We start from the raw sequence: 16994 nt of genomic DNA, 5'->3' as shown, positions 1-16994 counted from the left end.
AAACATTAGACCTGCCAACAAGAGAAAAAAAGTTGTTATACTTACCAGAACACTGATAGAGTTTCTAAATCGGAGCTGCAGAGCATAAATTGAAATCCAGTTCAGAATCTGCACTAGCCTTTTTCACTTTCAGATATTTAGAATACCAGCAGTACCACCCGAGGACAGTAACATGAGGCTGCTTGGCAATTTGCAAAAGCCCAAAGTAGTCAGGCAATCTAGAAATATCTAAAGTAACTAGACAATAATTAAATACTGCCAAGTGTAAAAGGTCCAAACTTGTGTTGTTACTATTCCACTTTATAAATGGGTAGAGCAGTCAACATAATCAGTCCTACAGCCTGACTACAAAAGTACCAACCCACCAAAACAACTTTCCTCCAGGAGTTATATTAATCAAAATTCGACCTTACCTACAATTTTACCATACTACAAGTCATGACATTGTTCTGCTGTCCTCCTGTCAGAATTATCCTAGCAAATGTTTAGTGGCAAACTATAACCCATCATATCATTCAGAAAAAAAGAAATGTTGCAAATTATCTGTCAGAACTGAATATTACAAATGAAATAAATCTGTTTTACCATAATCATATATTTTCACATCTGCTACATTTTTTTACAACTCCTGCAGTTTTTTTAGTGCACTAGGGATTTCTTGAGTGTATAACATACAGCTTTATGATTTAGTGCAAATATCAACGAGGATTTCTGTGTTCATCACATCTACAATGCTATAACTTCATCAACTCAGTTCATTCTTAAATCAAGTTACATGGCGATCCTGAATTACAACAGGAATATTACTGCATACCATTATAAATTGCTGCAAGCTAGGTTGTTTAATAGTAAACTTCAATAATATTCTAATCCCTGTGCACCAGAATTGGCCAGGAGATGATTTTTTCTGAAGCCTTTCATAGAACTTCTGGCAGCAAAGTAGCATGTAAGAACAGAATGCTACAGATAACCTCCTGTGTTATCTCAGTTGCTAAGCTATTGCTTGAGTCAGTTAACAATTCAAAGGCCAGTATAAATATTTATATTTTATTAACATTGGCCAAGCCCTAAGACAAAGGAAGCACCTTAAAACGGAGGACCTAAAGGTGCAAATAATTTGAAACAGAAGCTACACGTTTCTGGTTTAGAAAGCCTGTGCACATAACTTAAACTCTTAATCATTCATTGTCGTGACCCAGAAAATTTTAAGAAGCAGTGAAATGTTAATCCTCAAAAAATTATTTAGTAATTTCATTCATCAGGAATGGTGTTAAAAGTTTTCTGTGTGTCTTATGTCACAAGCAGTTGAACCTGTAATATATGAGTTCAAAAAGTTTCACATTGTAGTTTAATGACCAGAAGATAAGAGAACAAAACCTTCAGAACTCTGGCTCTGAGGCAGCATAAAAAGGACAAATGGAAAAGAACAACAACCCAAGATCTTCAAAAATATTACCAGCTTCAGAGCACAAAAGAAGAACCTTTGTTAGCACTTCATTTAGTATATAATGGTATAAAAAAGTACTAAATGGAAGATCTGCCACTACTTTCAAAAAGTAGGACCTGTTTGGGAGATAGGGAGAGTGCAGTTTGTTGTCCAGAGTATATGCAACCCTACATACACCCAATTAAGGATGCAGATATTTAACTTCAGAGCCATTTCCATGGATTAACAGAACTGACAAACAGCTGATCTAGAAATGGAACCAGCTTTCTCTACACTCTGTAGTGCCCACTCAGTTTGGCTAAATGTACAGTATGCAGCAAAAGGCAAACCACCCAAAGGAGAGAGGTCCAAACATGTCCAAGGAAATATATAAATCCATAAGATCTCAAAGAAATTTAAATAATCACCATTTTACTTCCAAGTGTCAAAACATAAATTCCAATAAAATAGTTTCAGCTCTGCCTTTGCACATCATTGCAGAAGGGGGTGATTGTCCACTACTATTTTACCAAAATATTTACTATTTTTTCTCTTCTCTCTCCCCCCACCTACATTTTTTATAACAGCATCAATTACTTTTACATTCTTACTGATCTACACAACTCATTGTTTGATTTTTTCAAATATCAATCCTTTAAATAATGGTCAACCTACAGATTTTTATTACTACTGCTCTTCTAAGACAGAGGTTAAGCAGTGAGAAAGAAACATCATCTGGTTGCTCTCAAGAAAAATAAGTCAAACTAAATGAGCAAAGCATATCCTGACCCGTTTCCCCTATCGCAGGCTCCTAATACAATATCTGTTCCTCCTGTCTCTCTTACATGTTTTCAAATTCTTTTGACCAGGTTCCTCTTACTGCTGCTCATAGTTAGGCATTACATAGAACAGAAAAGAGCATTCTAGGTATCTGCTGCAAATTTTGCCTCCACTTAAGTCGAATCATCTTCACTGCAATCAGGATTTTGTGCACCATGTTAGCAGAAAAAAAGATCAAGCCATGTACAGAATACATAAGATACCAATTTACCAATTTCAAATGTTTTGCAGTTCATACAAATCTTGCCAGTGGACATTTGACAGAATATTATATTTTTTCTTTATTACATTAGCATTCTTCAGTTGAAGAAAAAAAGACAAATGTGAATCTTAAAAAAATCTGCATAATAAATATGATAGTTATTTCATTTTGCTTAATATTTTAAAGAATGAGCCTTGTACACATAAATTTTTAGATCAAATACTACGCATACTAACAACATGGAATATAGAAAATTTTTTTCCAATTTTCTCTCTATAAACCAAATATATACATGAAATTAAAAGCAGCTGGTGTTAGCTTTGTTATAGTACATCCACTCAACACTCAGCCTACCTAAACTTAAAAGCTTGAATGCAATATTTCTTCCGCAACCAAGCCAAAGATAAGATCAAAAGACATTTAAAAAAATGTACTTGAATATTTGCATGGCTCCAGGAGTGCTACTATTACTATTTTTATTTTAAAATTCTGTGAAGCTCCTGTAGTATTTTGTTGCTTGGTTTTTCCTGTGCTAAAGAACACAAAGGCTGGTTACTGCCTGAGCCCCCATGATTTCAATGCCAACCCCACCCCAGTTAATTGCAGAGGTGTTCAGGAGTAGGGCAAATAGCTACTAGTAACAAGTTGATCACTGTACACTGGTTGGCCTGTCATTCCCCTCCCACCTCCAAACCTGCTGCCCATGTTCCAGAGAGAAGCCCAACAGAAAAAACAAAGCGAAAAATAAAACAAAACAAAGCACAACAACTCCCCCCACACACCTGGACCATTGTTCAGAAAAAACAATCCATGCTAGGCTTGAACTAGAGGACACCTCTTGCCCTGGTTGAAAACTGAAGTGTTTTACAGCCAGAAGAGGTATCACATGTGCAATGCTGAAAATAGTTGCCACACCATGTTTTTGTTTTGTTACCATGACAGCAATTACCAATATTTTGAAGAGAATGACTGCTTGCTGACACAACACTAGGACAATGGGAAGGTGTGTTTTCTTCACCAGTCCAGGAAGTCTCATTGTGTGCCAAAATGCAATTATTTCCTATGATGTTTAGGCAAAGTTATTCTTCATCAAAAACAGAAGAGCAGCTAAAGCTGGTGAAATCTAATTCAGAAAGGACCAATGCAAAGATACAGAAGTTTCAGGACTTTCCCTCTTCAAACATTTGCTAAGAGGCAGAAATTTGGGATAAAAGAAGTATAAATATTTCTTGTATTTAAATCCTCTGTCAGCTAGAACATAGAAACACTTTGGCAAATAGGTGAGAAATGTCTGTTTTGGCTGCCTTTTATACTTTCACTAGTGTTAGGATCAAAAACTCTTACTACATTCAACAGCTTTGGTATGTACCAACTATATTTTGAAAACGGCATCAATATCAAGCTTTATAACAGTTTGTATGATTCTTCAAGTCTTCATAGCTCAGACCTATCTCCTCCTCCAGAGATATAAATGGGAGGTCCTCTGAATGGACAACCTCATCTGTCATCTCTTTCAAGAATTCCTGAGCAAGAAATGGGTTTACAGGTCTGTCTTCCTTTCCTATATCTCTCCTGTATTGTAAATGGTCATGGGACACAACATTGTTAAAGTGCAAGTCCTCAGCTGATAATACAGAGGATGCACATAATTGAAAAAACAGGACTGCAGGCACATCAGAGCTTCGGCAAGGCTGTTAATTACTCACCTATAAGGACATGATATTTATCAGCACTGTGGTTTTTCCCTGTATGTTAAAGTTGTCTTTCATCTTCAAAAGAAGTAGAAGAGAAATTAGTAGACTGTTTTCTTAAACACATTGCAAAAAAACTTAGTCATTAGACCTACAGCTATGCTGACTACTCAACCTCTGTTTCAACAAGAATTACAGTGCTGTCATGAGAGTGCTCCATTGACACCCTACCACTTCCTAGCAACAATCAATGTTTTGTACATAAAAAAGTGAATGAAACACTGCCTATCAGTGTTTTCTTTCTCATTATGCTGCTAAACTTTCTCCCTCTTCCATATAAAAGCAAAAGAGTCTTGCTTGGGTATAATGTAGAACTCCAGACTGTGCTCTGTAATATACTGAATTGACAAAGAACAAGCAAACCTAACATAAAACAAGGTGTTCCATCTTATCCAAGCTGACCCTTCTAAAAACAAAATTAGTGTTAGTTCATAATTCCACAACAGACTCACCAGTTTTTAATCCTGCAATGATGGACTGAGAGCGCCATAGGCAAATAGAGTGATGGGCTTTCTGCTTTTCACAGAGCTGCTTCTGAGGGGTCTTTCCTTGCAAAAATAGCATCCGTTCAAATCCTTCATAAGCCAAAGTATTAAGCATAAATAATGTTTCATCCAGTCTTCTGTTCCCACTAATAAATCCCTAGTGACAATGGCAGCACACCTGCACTGTCACACGTTACTCCTGCAAAGCAGCACCAATTGCACTCCAAGCACATAATGGCAGCCCAGAATAACCAGTTTATGGTACCATTGTAGGATATCCCAACATTTATGGTAACACTGTAGGATACACCAATGTTCATGAGTAGAGATACCTGGACCATCACAGGCAGTCACGGAGATTGCATGGAGTTTGGTTTTGTGTATTTGTTTCCTTTATCCAGTATGTGGAAGAGCAACATCATTCTGCCCTGTCTCCTTGCAGATTTCTGGTGAGGATAACAACTCCTCACCTGCAGTCATCTGATGGGACAACAGCTGCTTAGAATTTGTTTCTTCCCTGCACTGTGAGCTGGGGTATAGAATTCATAGCGGAGGTGGGCACAGTGAAGAATACTTTTAAATTCATGTAAAGATGTACTTTCTTTCTATAGTATATTATTTTTTCAGTATCCAAAGGACTTTGATTTAAAAAAGAAAAAGACCCCAAAAAAGTTTGTTTTACTAGTTCAAAGACATACCGACATTTCTCTGTAGGAGGATATTTTCTGTGATTCATAGTAATTTTTGATCAGTCTAGGAAAAAATCATTCAACTGCATTGCCTCCTACTTCCAAACAACTGTGGCTCTTCTCCATCTCCTGCCCCCTGCCCCTTTTCTTCCAGTCACCACCTAAGTTAAAGGATCTTTCAAAACCTAATTAATATTTACAAACACCGAGTTACATACACACATGCCCTCCTGCAAGATGGGAACCAACATAAACCCAAATAATCTACTTCAACTGAGGTCCACAACATTCAACTGGGGGGTTAAACTCACTGGGAAAAAATGTCATCCCTTTGGAAATGCCCTGGCTCTCACTGGTAGCATAATTAGTGAGGCGGGTGGGTTTTTTGTCCCCTCCCCTTAATTGGAAACAGATTAGCATTTATAGTAAAACAAAATTCAAGAAGAATGGTAGAAGGTTAGAAAAGAAAAACAAACCAGAAAAAACAGCATGTTTCCATCTCTGTGGCAGTAATGGTGTGTAGACTCCAAATCCTATGGTAGCCAGGTAGATAAAAAGCAGTAAAGCAACAAATACAAAAAGGAGTGGCACGGTGAGGACCAACCATTCACTCTGGAATGTAGGGGTGGAGACATCAGGTTATTTCTGTTGGTCAGCTGTTCAGGTCTCGTCTGCATTAATCTCTCATCATAGCAATTCATCTGCCAGAAAGCAAAAGAACTACATGACTGTAAAAATACCTTGGTGCTTTTTTTTTTTTTTTTAAATAAAGAGCAAGGGAGACACATTAGAAAGATTTACTATTATTTTTTTCCCTAATATTTTCATGCAAATTCTGTCCCTATACTTGTGTATCTCAGACAGTGGAAGAAAGTTGTTTCATGCTGAATCCTTGTTTACAAAGATGTTTGAAATGTGTGCAATACAGTCTCAACATTCCCTTCGCTGCCACTGAAGATGGTTTTGCTAAAACATGAGATTGATGAGATATCCAAAAAAGTAAAAAATTAATCACAGTTATTTGGACCATTCTTCATTTTCATTGATGTATTTCTATCCTGTGGAAGAACAGAAGTAAGGAGATGTCTCTTACCTGAAACACAGGTTTTGATACAGCAGTATTAGAGGAAAAAAATAAATTGCAGATCAGTCTTCAGTGTTTCCTTGAAATCTTTCAGTGCATTTAGAACAAATGCAATTTGTTTTCTCAATTTTTTATAGAAACTCCGGGTTGGTTTTACAAAACACCCTGGGAAATTCGACTCTATTTCAATGGCAGCAACAATATTCAAACTGATGGGAACTCACAAAGTGTGTTGACATATGGTGCCACCTAGCTAGATGATTTTACATATTACAGATTTATATGTGTTGCCATAGACACGCAGTCCTCTTCCAAATGAGCTAAACAGGAAATACCTACCAGATAAACACCATCCCTTTCTAGTGTATATGGAATTAAATAATGACATACGTTAAATAAACCCACAGAAGTAAAACTTTTCAAATTCTTAATGTTTAGCTAGGACCATGAGATTACAGGCCTTAACTGGTTATTTCCAAGCTTTTCAATGTATTTTAGTAAGAACTTACAGCCTGCATAGACAAGAGCAAATGAGACACGGCTTAGGATTTTTTCCCCCTTTCAAATAAGTAGGAAGAGGACTGGCAAGATTGCATCCTATGTTGGGGAACGAAGGACTGAGTGGGAGGAATTTCAAAGATGGAGAGAAATCTACAGCCCCGAATGACATCCTTTACACCAAACAAGACACTCTTACACTGGATTCTACTGTACACCGGAAATGACACTTATAATGGACTGGACAGTTATCCCCAGTTGTTCCCCAGTTGATGTTGTATTGTTATGATGTTGTTTGTACCCCAGTTGTTGTTTTAAAAATTTATCCACCATATTGTCTTCTCCCTTCCCTCAGAGTTTCCCGCCTTTTTCCCCTGTTTTCCCGCTCCTCTGCCTGCTATTGGCCAGAGTTTGCTGCAGTGCAGAGGTAGCTTCCATTGGCTCTTTCCCTGGTTACGCCCAAGTTCCTCCCCTCCTTATCCGAACATCCAATCACCTTTTCCCCTGAAGTTGTCAATCCCAAGCTCCTCCCCAGTTCTGGATCCTTCCCTAGTCCAACCCTATATAAGTCCCTGAATCCCTTAATAAATTGGCATTGCACCCCGAGACCGTCTACTGTCCTTCGAACCCCTTTCGCAGTGCCCGATCCCGTTACCCTTCCCCCACGGGTCGAGGCAAGTGGCGCCCAACGTGGGGCACAGTAGAGGTCTCTCGTATCGAGAGAACTCCTGCGCCTTCACTGGACTCAAGGATCCTCAGGAGCGAGGATTTCTCCGCCGACCCTCCCCTGCACAGCGGACGACTACGGGCATCTTCTGCTGCCGCGTGGGTCGCGCACCGGACAGGTGAGCTGCGGGGGACATTCCCTACACCTGCACCCCACACCTTCCCCAGCAACAAATTTAAACAAAAAGGGAGGAATTACACCGGAGAGTGTCGAGATACCTATTTAACACCATGGGACTCACACTCTCCACCTCCCAAAAGTACGTCTACAGACGCCTCAAAGACTTTGTAATTGAGCACGGTCACCCTTTAGACAAGAAGTCAGCAAAAGCCCTCGCTAAATGGCTTGACCGCCATGGCCATCACGTCAATGATAACACCACGTTTGATAAATGGCAAGCCATAGGTTTCGAACTCTGGCGAGAGAGCGGCAGGGGTGACCGGCTCGCGAAAGAGGCGCTTATCGCCTGGAGGCTTATTCTGATGGTGCTACAGCACCAGATGATGAATAAGAACGACAGCGGTAACACCAAAGAAGCTGTTTCCTCCAAGTTTACTGAAGAAAAGAAATCACATACGGACACGGAAAAAGACTCTAAATATACGGACACAGACACTTGCACCACAGATAAGGACACCGGGAGAGGGAAGAAGAACATCGGACATCACACTCAAGATGGCGGGAGGGATTCGGACAGTGATTCACAAGATGGCGGGAGGGCAAGAAGAAGGGACTCGCGGCGTTCGCGAAATGGCGTCGAGGAGGCGGGGCCCCGGGGAGCGCGGGAAAGATCTAGGCGGGAGAAGCGGAGGCGGGCTCTTGTAGTTCCACCCACTGCGCCGTCTCCGCCCCCGTATCGGAGCCCCTCCCCGGACACGCCTCCCTCTACGCCATCTTCCACCACTCCAGACTCCTCCCCCGATCGATCCCCCTCCCGGAAGTCGCGCGGTGCAATGGGCGGGGCCAAGGCGAAGGCCAAGAGGGACATCCGCCAAGATGGCCGCGCCCATAAGGCCCAGACCACCGGGGCCTACTCCGCCCGCCGGCATCCCACCTCAGACTATTACTGGCCACCCTACTCCCCGGACGAGACACCAGACGCTCCAGATGTATGGAGCGAATTCCGGGAGGAAGCCGCATCCGCTAGGGATGCGGAATTCCTAAAAGCTTTCCCTGTGTACTATGAGGAAGGAAAGCCACCGGAGTGGCGCCCCATCTCATACCCCATGCTTAAGGATATCAAAAAAGCTATAGTGGAGTATGGGTTGGGTGCGCCCTTCACCATCGGGCTAATGGAATCATTCTTTCTAGCTTACACACTGATACCTTTTGACATCCGGGGAGTGATGGGAGGGCTGCTTACGACAGTACAGGCCTCAGCATTCGAATCGGAGTGGAAGAAACGTATTGTAACCTGGGTGAACGATAAGATGGAGAGGCGAGGTATTCCCCCGAGACAGGCAGTAGACATGCTTTATGGCGAGGGTGACTACACGCGCAGAGGGGATCAAGCTCGATTGGATCCAAAATTATTAGACAAATCAAAAGAATTGGCCTTAGACGCCCTGAAGAAGGTGGCCGACGCGTATGTGCCGACCCCCTCCTTCACGATGATTGACCAAGGCGTCAAAGAATCTTTTATCGATTTCATAACCAGACTTAAAGAGGCTATTGCCAGGCAGGTACCTCAAAAAGAGTGCCAAGAAATTTTATTTAAACAATTGGTTGTCGAAAAGGCCAACGAGGACTGCCAAAGAGCATTAAAGCTCTTGAAAAATCCCACTCTGCTTGAAATGATTGAAGCGTGTAAGAATATAGGGTCACACTCCCATAAAGCACGCCTAGTGGCTGCCGCTTGTTCGGGACCAAATCGTTGTTTTGAGTGCGGGGACAAAGGGCATTTCAAAAAACATTGCCCTAATCTATCACAATCAACGCCTAACCTACCTAATACTCTCTGTCGTAGGTGCGGGAAGGGACGGCACTGGACCTCCAGTTGCCGGTCCCTGACCAACATTAATGGCGAACCTCTCCCATCACGTCGTTCACCCAGGCTACAAAAAAGAGTCACCTTTTCGTCTATGCCGGACCTTCGGTCGGGAGAGTGTGAGCTGTCGGGAAACGGGGAGCTGAGCGCTCGGGGAAGCGCGATGACACCAAATGCCCCCCATGTGCGCTCCATCCTGCGCCAGTCATCGCGCCCAGCTACCCCGTAACTCGACGGCCGCTCCCTGACCCAGTCCCCATGACGAAACAGTGCATTCCACTCCCCTGGGTAATCCTGTCCGTCGTGCATCCTTCCCTTCACTTAAGCTCGTACGAGCAGCTCGCTAGAGTCGAGCCGTCGACCGCAGTCGACCCCGATGCTACTTACCTGATAACATCACATCTTTCGGCAGTGGATAAGGGAATATTAGTAGTGCCTTCACTCCTGACCGGACTTACAAACACTAACATCGCTGTTTGTCTCTGTGTTCACACTCCCCCAGTACAGCTAGAGGAACACTCTCCCGTGGCCAAGATGGTGTCCATGGATGACCTGCTGCGTGTGCTGTCTGTAGATGAGGAGCGAAGAAGAGAGGACAACAAAGAAGTGTTATGGTCAACAACAGTCGAGTCTTCTCGCCCTCTGTTAACATGTCTTATTTACTATTCACAGCCCAGACGCCCGCAGCGAGTTAAAGTGGAAGGCCTCTTGGACACGGGAGCTGATGTAACTATCATCGCCTCAAAAGACTGGCCGCACGGGTGGCCCGCGACAACGGCCTACGTGCAAGTCAGCGGCGTGGGGGGAACACAATATCCGGTCCGGAGCAAGGAGGTACTGACTGTCTATGGGCCGGAGGGCAGACCAGCGTCCCTCCAACCTTACATCTTAAACATTCCAATCACGTTGTGGGGACGGGACGCGATGGGGCAGTGGGAACTCTCCTTGAGAACCCTGTCCCCAGACCAAAATTTTTAGGAGGGGTCACTGAAGTGAAGCAGCTCCCCAAACTGAGCTGGAAGACCGATGTGCCAGTTTGGGTGGATCAGTGGCCCCTACCACGCAAAAAGCTGCAAATTCTCAACGATTTAGTAGATCAAGAATTGGCCAAAGGACACCTGGAGTCTTCCACCAGTCCCTGGAACACTCCAGTGTTTGTCATACAAAAAGCCTCAGGTGCCTGGAGATTTCTTCAGGATCTGAGAAAAGTAAATGAAGTCCTTGAACCAATGGGAGCCCTCCAGCAGGGAATGCCGTCACCATCCATGCTCCCTGCTGAATGGCCCCTAGTGGTCATTGATATCAAGGACTGCTTCTTTCAAATTTATTTAAATTCGGCTGATTCGGAAAGATTTGCTTTCTCAGTCCCAGCTATCAACGTTTGTGAACCCCATCGCAGGTTTCAGTGGAAGGTGCTTCCCCAGGGGATGAAAAATTCCCCAACACTCTGCCAGATGTTTGTGGCAGAAGTGTTGCGTCCGATTCGACAACAATATCCACAATCAATCATCTTCCATTATATGGATGATGTTTTGATTTGTGCCAAATCCCAATTGGCTGTCGACAGAACACTAAATTCAACCATCTTGGCATTAAAAGATAACGGATTGGAGATATCCCCTGAAAAAGTTCAAAGGGAATCACCTTGGAGGTATCTTGGACTCAGAATCACAGAAAAAACAATTCGGCCTCAATCGGTTGAAATTAATAAAAGAGTCCAAACGTTAAATGACCTCCAAAAACTACTGGGCGCGATCAATTGGATCCGGCCTGTGCTGGGGATCACAACCGGAGATTTGCACCCACTATTTGAGCTGCTTCGCGGAGACGCTGACCTGTCCTCCCCCCGCCATCTAACACCAGAGGCAGTCAGTACCTTATCCATTGTCGAAAGAAAAATAACAGAGAGACAATCGTATAGGAAGATGGAGGGACTGCCATCTTCCTTAGTAATCTTAAGAGAACAAAGACAACCATTTGGCCTTCTCGGCCAATTCACTGACAGTCACAAAGACTTCTGTCTGTGGGAGTGGATGTTCCTCCAGCACCAATTCGGAAAGACGATCACCACCGTCGCAGAAATGATTGGAAAAGTAATATTCAAAGGCCGCACTAGATGTTTGGAGCTCAGTGGTGAGGAACCAGATTTTATCTACCTCCCACTGACCTCCGAACATCTAGATCAACTGCTGCAAACCTCTGTCGATTTTCAAATTGCCATCGAGGGCTACCCGGGAAAAATTCAGATACATCTCCCGGCGTGCCCATTTATTCAGCGATTAATTCAAATTCCATTAAAGCTAAAAATTGTACAATCAAACTTACCTATAAAAAATGCAAAAACAGTATTTACCGATGGCTCAGGGAGAACCGGCAATGCAGTAATAATTTGGCACGAAAAAGATAATTGGCAGTATGATATTCATAAGGTAGAAGGTTCTCCCCAAATCGTCGAGCTTTCAGCAGTTGTGCGAGCCTTCCAAATTTTCTGTGGTGAACCAATCAACATTGTTTCCGATTCGGCATACGTTGTTGGTGTGGTCAAACGTATCGAAAATTCTTATTTGAAAGAAGTATCTAATCGGAGTTTATTTGAATTATTAACCAAATTATTGTTCTTAATCCAAAACAGGCAATTCGGCTTCTTCGTTGTCCACACCAGGTCACATACCACTCTACCCGGTCCTGTGGCGGAGGGAAACCAACTTGCCGACCACCTGGCAGGTATGGTCGTTACTCCCAATTTATACCAGCAAGCCAAAATATCCCACGAGTTCTTCCATCAGAATGCACGATCGCTAATGAAACAATTTGGCCTTAAATTATCTCAAGCCAGGGAAATTTTGAAAACGTGCCCTGATTGTCAAGTTATCACGCCTGTCGCCCCGGAGGGGACCAACCCAAGGGGGCTCTCAGCGCTGGAAATCTGGCAATCAGATGTAACGCACATCCCTGAATTTGGAAAGCTAAAATATGTGCATGTGTCCATCGATACTTTTTCGAAGATGGTCGTAGCCACCGCGCATACTGGTGAGAAGAGCCGTGATGTCAAGAGACACTTTCTGTCCGCATTCGCGAGGATGGGTGTCCCGAAACAGGTGAAAACAGACAACGGGCCCTCCTACGTGTCTGCGGACACGAAACGGTTCTTTGAGCAGTGGGGAGTACACCATACCACTGGGATCCCTCACAATCCCACGGGACAGGGTATAGTGGAGCGTGCCCACCAAAATATCAAAAATTTGCTTAAAAAACAAAAGAGGGGGAGTATTGGCCTCTCCCCCCAGGAAAAATTAGATAAAATTATGTACGTTTTAAATTTTTTGAATTTGCTGGAAGAACAGGAAACTCACTCAGACAGAAGTCCAGCAGACCGTCACTTTGGACCAAGCGTAGTTAATTCGTCCTCCCAAAAAGCTAAGATCATGTACCGGGACCCGCTGACGGAAACATGGGCGGGCCCTTTCCCCTTGATAACATGGGGGAAGGGTTACGCTTGTATTTCAGGTCCCGACGGACCAAAGTGGGTCCCGGCGAGGAGGATAAAAATCCACCGCGAGTGAACAGCACCAACAACATGTATCTACTGCGCTTTGTCATCGTCTCCGGTTTCGTCATCTTCGGACTCATCCCTCTCAGCGACACGTCACCTCTGCGAGAGTGGATGAGCCAGCCCGGAGAAAATTTATGGGTAACGCTGGCTAAGGCTACTGGCACAGACACCTTATGCCTAGCCTTAGCCAGCGCCGGAAGTCCTTTTCGCACATGTTTAGTTGGAGTTCCCATTACCCCTGCAGAATGGGGCTCCTTTGTTGCTCAAACAAGAAATAAAGGGGCAGGCCCACTCAGTTCCCCCAACCTCGCCCAGACGATATCAGCCCTCACTTTTATTGATATTCCTTTTGAAGAAATTGATTTATTAGGTTCGCTCCCAACCACCGCGTGTGTTTTATTCCATCGCTATACCCAACCTGTTTTGTTTACACCTCATAATGTGACAGCCAATAACCCCCTTTATCGCAACCTTACTTCGCCGTGGTGCAACGGGTCAATGGTAACAACCATCCCTACGGAGCATGTTCCTAGGAACATGAAGCTCCCAAAGGGATATTTCCTATTGTGCGGGGATCGGGCGTGGCCGGGAATTAGGGCCTACCCCGAGGGAGGGCCCTGCACAATAGGAAAGTTGGCCCTGTTCAACCCGGCGAAATTCCACCTGCAAAATCAATTTGTATTCCCCAAGAACAGAGTTAGAAAATCCCTTTCCTTTTCTATGGGAGCACCCCTTCGTTTCCCCGGGTCCAAATCTGTCGCCTCAAAAGTTAACTATGAACCTCAAGTGATCAACGCACCAATTCGGCTCCAAAATTCCCTCCCTGCACCCCATGCGAATGTTGGAAAGCCACAATATTGGCCCACTCCTCTGCCCTTCCCAGAGGATTGTGATTCTAACATTCACATATGGTCCAGAGTGAAGAATTTCTGGGCGTCCTTCCCTATCCCTGGGATAGGGACAGCGCATGCCCTCTCTTTGCTAACGCACCTTGGTTGTTGGCTCACCAAGGAGGCGAATGCTACCACCCAAGCAATTGAGGGCTTGCTAGCGGACACCCAGAAATTGAAAGAGGTCAGTTTGCAGAATCGAGCCGCCATCGATTTCCTCCTCCTGGCACACGGTCACGGGTGCCAGGAGTTTGAAGGCATGTGTTGCATGAATTTCTCGGACCATGCCGAGTCAATCCACCAGAGTATTGACCGATTAAAGGGCCTGGTCCGAGAAATTCGGCAAGACAGAGGCGGAGGACTCGATGACCTCTTTGATTGGCTACAGCTACCAAATTTACCTAGTTGGACCCGGAAATTAATTATTTTATGTCTTATTGCTCTTTTTGGTTTAACCTCGTTGTGTGTTATTTTACCTTGTTTAATTGTGTTTCTGAGGAAAACGCTGATATCGTCTGTGACCGCCAACATCGTTGCCGCTTCTCAAGCAAACAAAGAAGGGGGAGATGTTGGGGAACGAAGGACTGAGTGGGAGGAATTTCAAAGATGGAGAGAAATCTACAGCCCCGAATGACATCCTTTACACCAAACAAGACACTCTTACACTGGATTCTACTGTACACCGGAAATGACACTTATAATGGACTGGACAGTTATCCCCAGTTGTTCCCCAGTTGATGTTGTATTGTTATGATGTTGTTTGTACCCCAGTTGTTGTTTTAAAAATTTATCCACCATATTGTCTTCTCCCTTCCCTCAGAGTTTCCCGCCTTTTTCCCCTGTTTTCCCGCTCCTCTGCCTGCTATTGGCCAGAGTTTGCTGCAGTGCAGAGGTAGCTTCCATTGGCTCTTTCCCTGGTTACGCCCAAGTTCCTCCCCTCCTTATCCGAACATCCAATCACCTTTTCCCCTGAAGTTGTCAATCCCAAGCTCCTCCCCAGTTCTGGATCCTTCCCTAGTCCAACCCTATATAAGTCCCTGAATCCCTTAATAAATTGGCATTGCACCCCGAGACCGTCTACTGTCCTTCGAACCCCTTTCGCAGTGCCCGATCCCGTTACCCTTCCCCCACGGGTCGAGGCAATCCTAAGGCTTTTTTTGAAATAAAATAGAATAATTTTGAAAATGCAGCAGCATTACCCTGGCACAAGCATAGGCACATACACAAACAATGAAGAGGAGAAAGAGATTCTTTTAGCTCGAGAATCAGGAAAATGCACTATTACAAATATGTGACTGAAAGAAGTTACTTCAACCACTTAAAAAAAAAAAAAAGCTGAAGTTTTAAAGTTTTACCAGAGGCTGCAAACTCAAGAGTCTAATCTTTCCATAAAATAAATGAGAAAGAGATTTTTGGAAGAAAAACAAAAGCTTTTCTTGAGGCACTTAGTGAGCCCAGTCATGTGTATCAGTACATTCAGCAAACAGGTTACAAGTCAATGTCTGCCATTTGGGAGAAGACACCATAGCAAAAACATTTATATTTGCCTCTGGGAAGAAGTTTTGCCCTAAAAGCATTTTTTTCCTGAGGAATACAGGCAGCAGGCCTATTGAGAGGATTGTCCAGCACCTGTAGAACTGCAGTTGGGAGTGCATAGTGCTGTAAATAACTGACATTGCTTAAGGGTCAGATAGGATGAATAAATAAGCAAACCTTCCTCAGGCACAAAGTGCTTTCTGGTATGGTAATGATACAAACAACATACAGCCTTTGATACAACTAACTCATGGAGCCCATAAAGGCTGTTTTACAGAGTTTCATAAAGCTTGAATGTATTGTCTGAAATCCAAGATGAAAATATCAAATAAGATACTGCATGTTACTTCAGATTTCATTAGTAAACACTGAAGTTTAAACAAAACCCAAAACAAACCAGCACATTCCTCTAGAGGAGTATTTTGAACATTCTACTGTGGAATTTTATCCAAAAGCTCAGGCAGGCAATTCAACAGCAAGTGTTTCAATAAAGATTTCCTCACCAACTGCAACTATTACTTAGAGTATATTACAGGAATCAATTTATATTTACTGTATGAGAAATAAAACCTATTTGAGATCAAGACCACATTAGCTTTAAAGACATTTTTCAATTAAAATTATTTTAGGGAGCTACAGACCGAAACAAGGCTGTGTGTCCATGCAAACACCTTCCAACAGTCAACACTGTCATAGTGCAGCAGATCATACATGTTATTTCCAAGAACCCCTGGTCACGATAAATCAGAATGTAAGAGCAGCAGAGCAGCCCAAACACATTGCCACACACATTCCTAGCAACTACCAACAGAAAAACATAGCTGTATGCTTTCTTTAGCATATCTACTTTGAATTAACAAATCTCCCTATTTAGACTTTATCAAAACTTTGCCATCAGTTATCTGACAGACTTCCTTGATGGTTCCTAAAAATTCACAAGTTTTTTTTTGTTTATAGCTACATGTGGCATGATGAAATTTATCTTCTGAAGAAGCATATAAATTCAGACCCAAAACTCCTATTATTTCAGACTTAGTAAAGGAAACAAATTTTCTCCTGGAAAGAACAAGATATTTGCAAACATCAAAACTGCTTTTCTATTTTTATTAATATTTACAAAATATGGTAAATTCATAACATTTGTCTGCTTGCACATAGCAATAGTACAAAATCCCTCAGTTTTGCTACTGATGCATTATCCTAGTGTGTTATAAAAGTTTTATTTTGAAATTACTGAAAAGCACACCTTATTCAGTATTTTTTCCATTCACTTAGATATACGTCTTAAAAAATACACGTATTGTATTTTCTTGGTGTTGCAAGATA

The sequence above is a fragment of the Pseudopipra pipra genome, chromosome 1, assembly GCF_036250125.1.
Source record: "Pseudopipra pipra isolate bDixPip1 chromosome 1, bDixPip1.hap1, whole genome shotgun sequence".
NCBI classification, from domain to species: domain Eukaryota; kingdom Metazoa; phylum Chordata; class Aves; order Passeriformes; family Pipridae; genus Pseudopipra; species Pseudopipra pipra.
The sequence above is the reverse complement of the archived record's forward strand: the minus strand, read 5'-3'. Positions refer to the sequence as shown.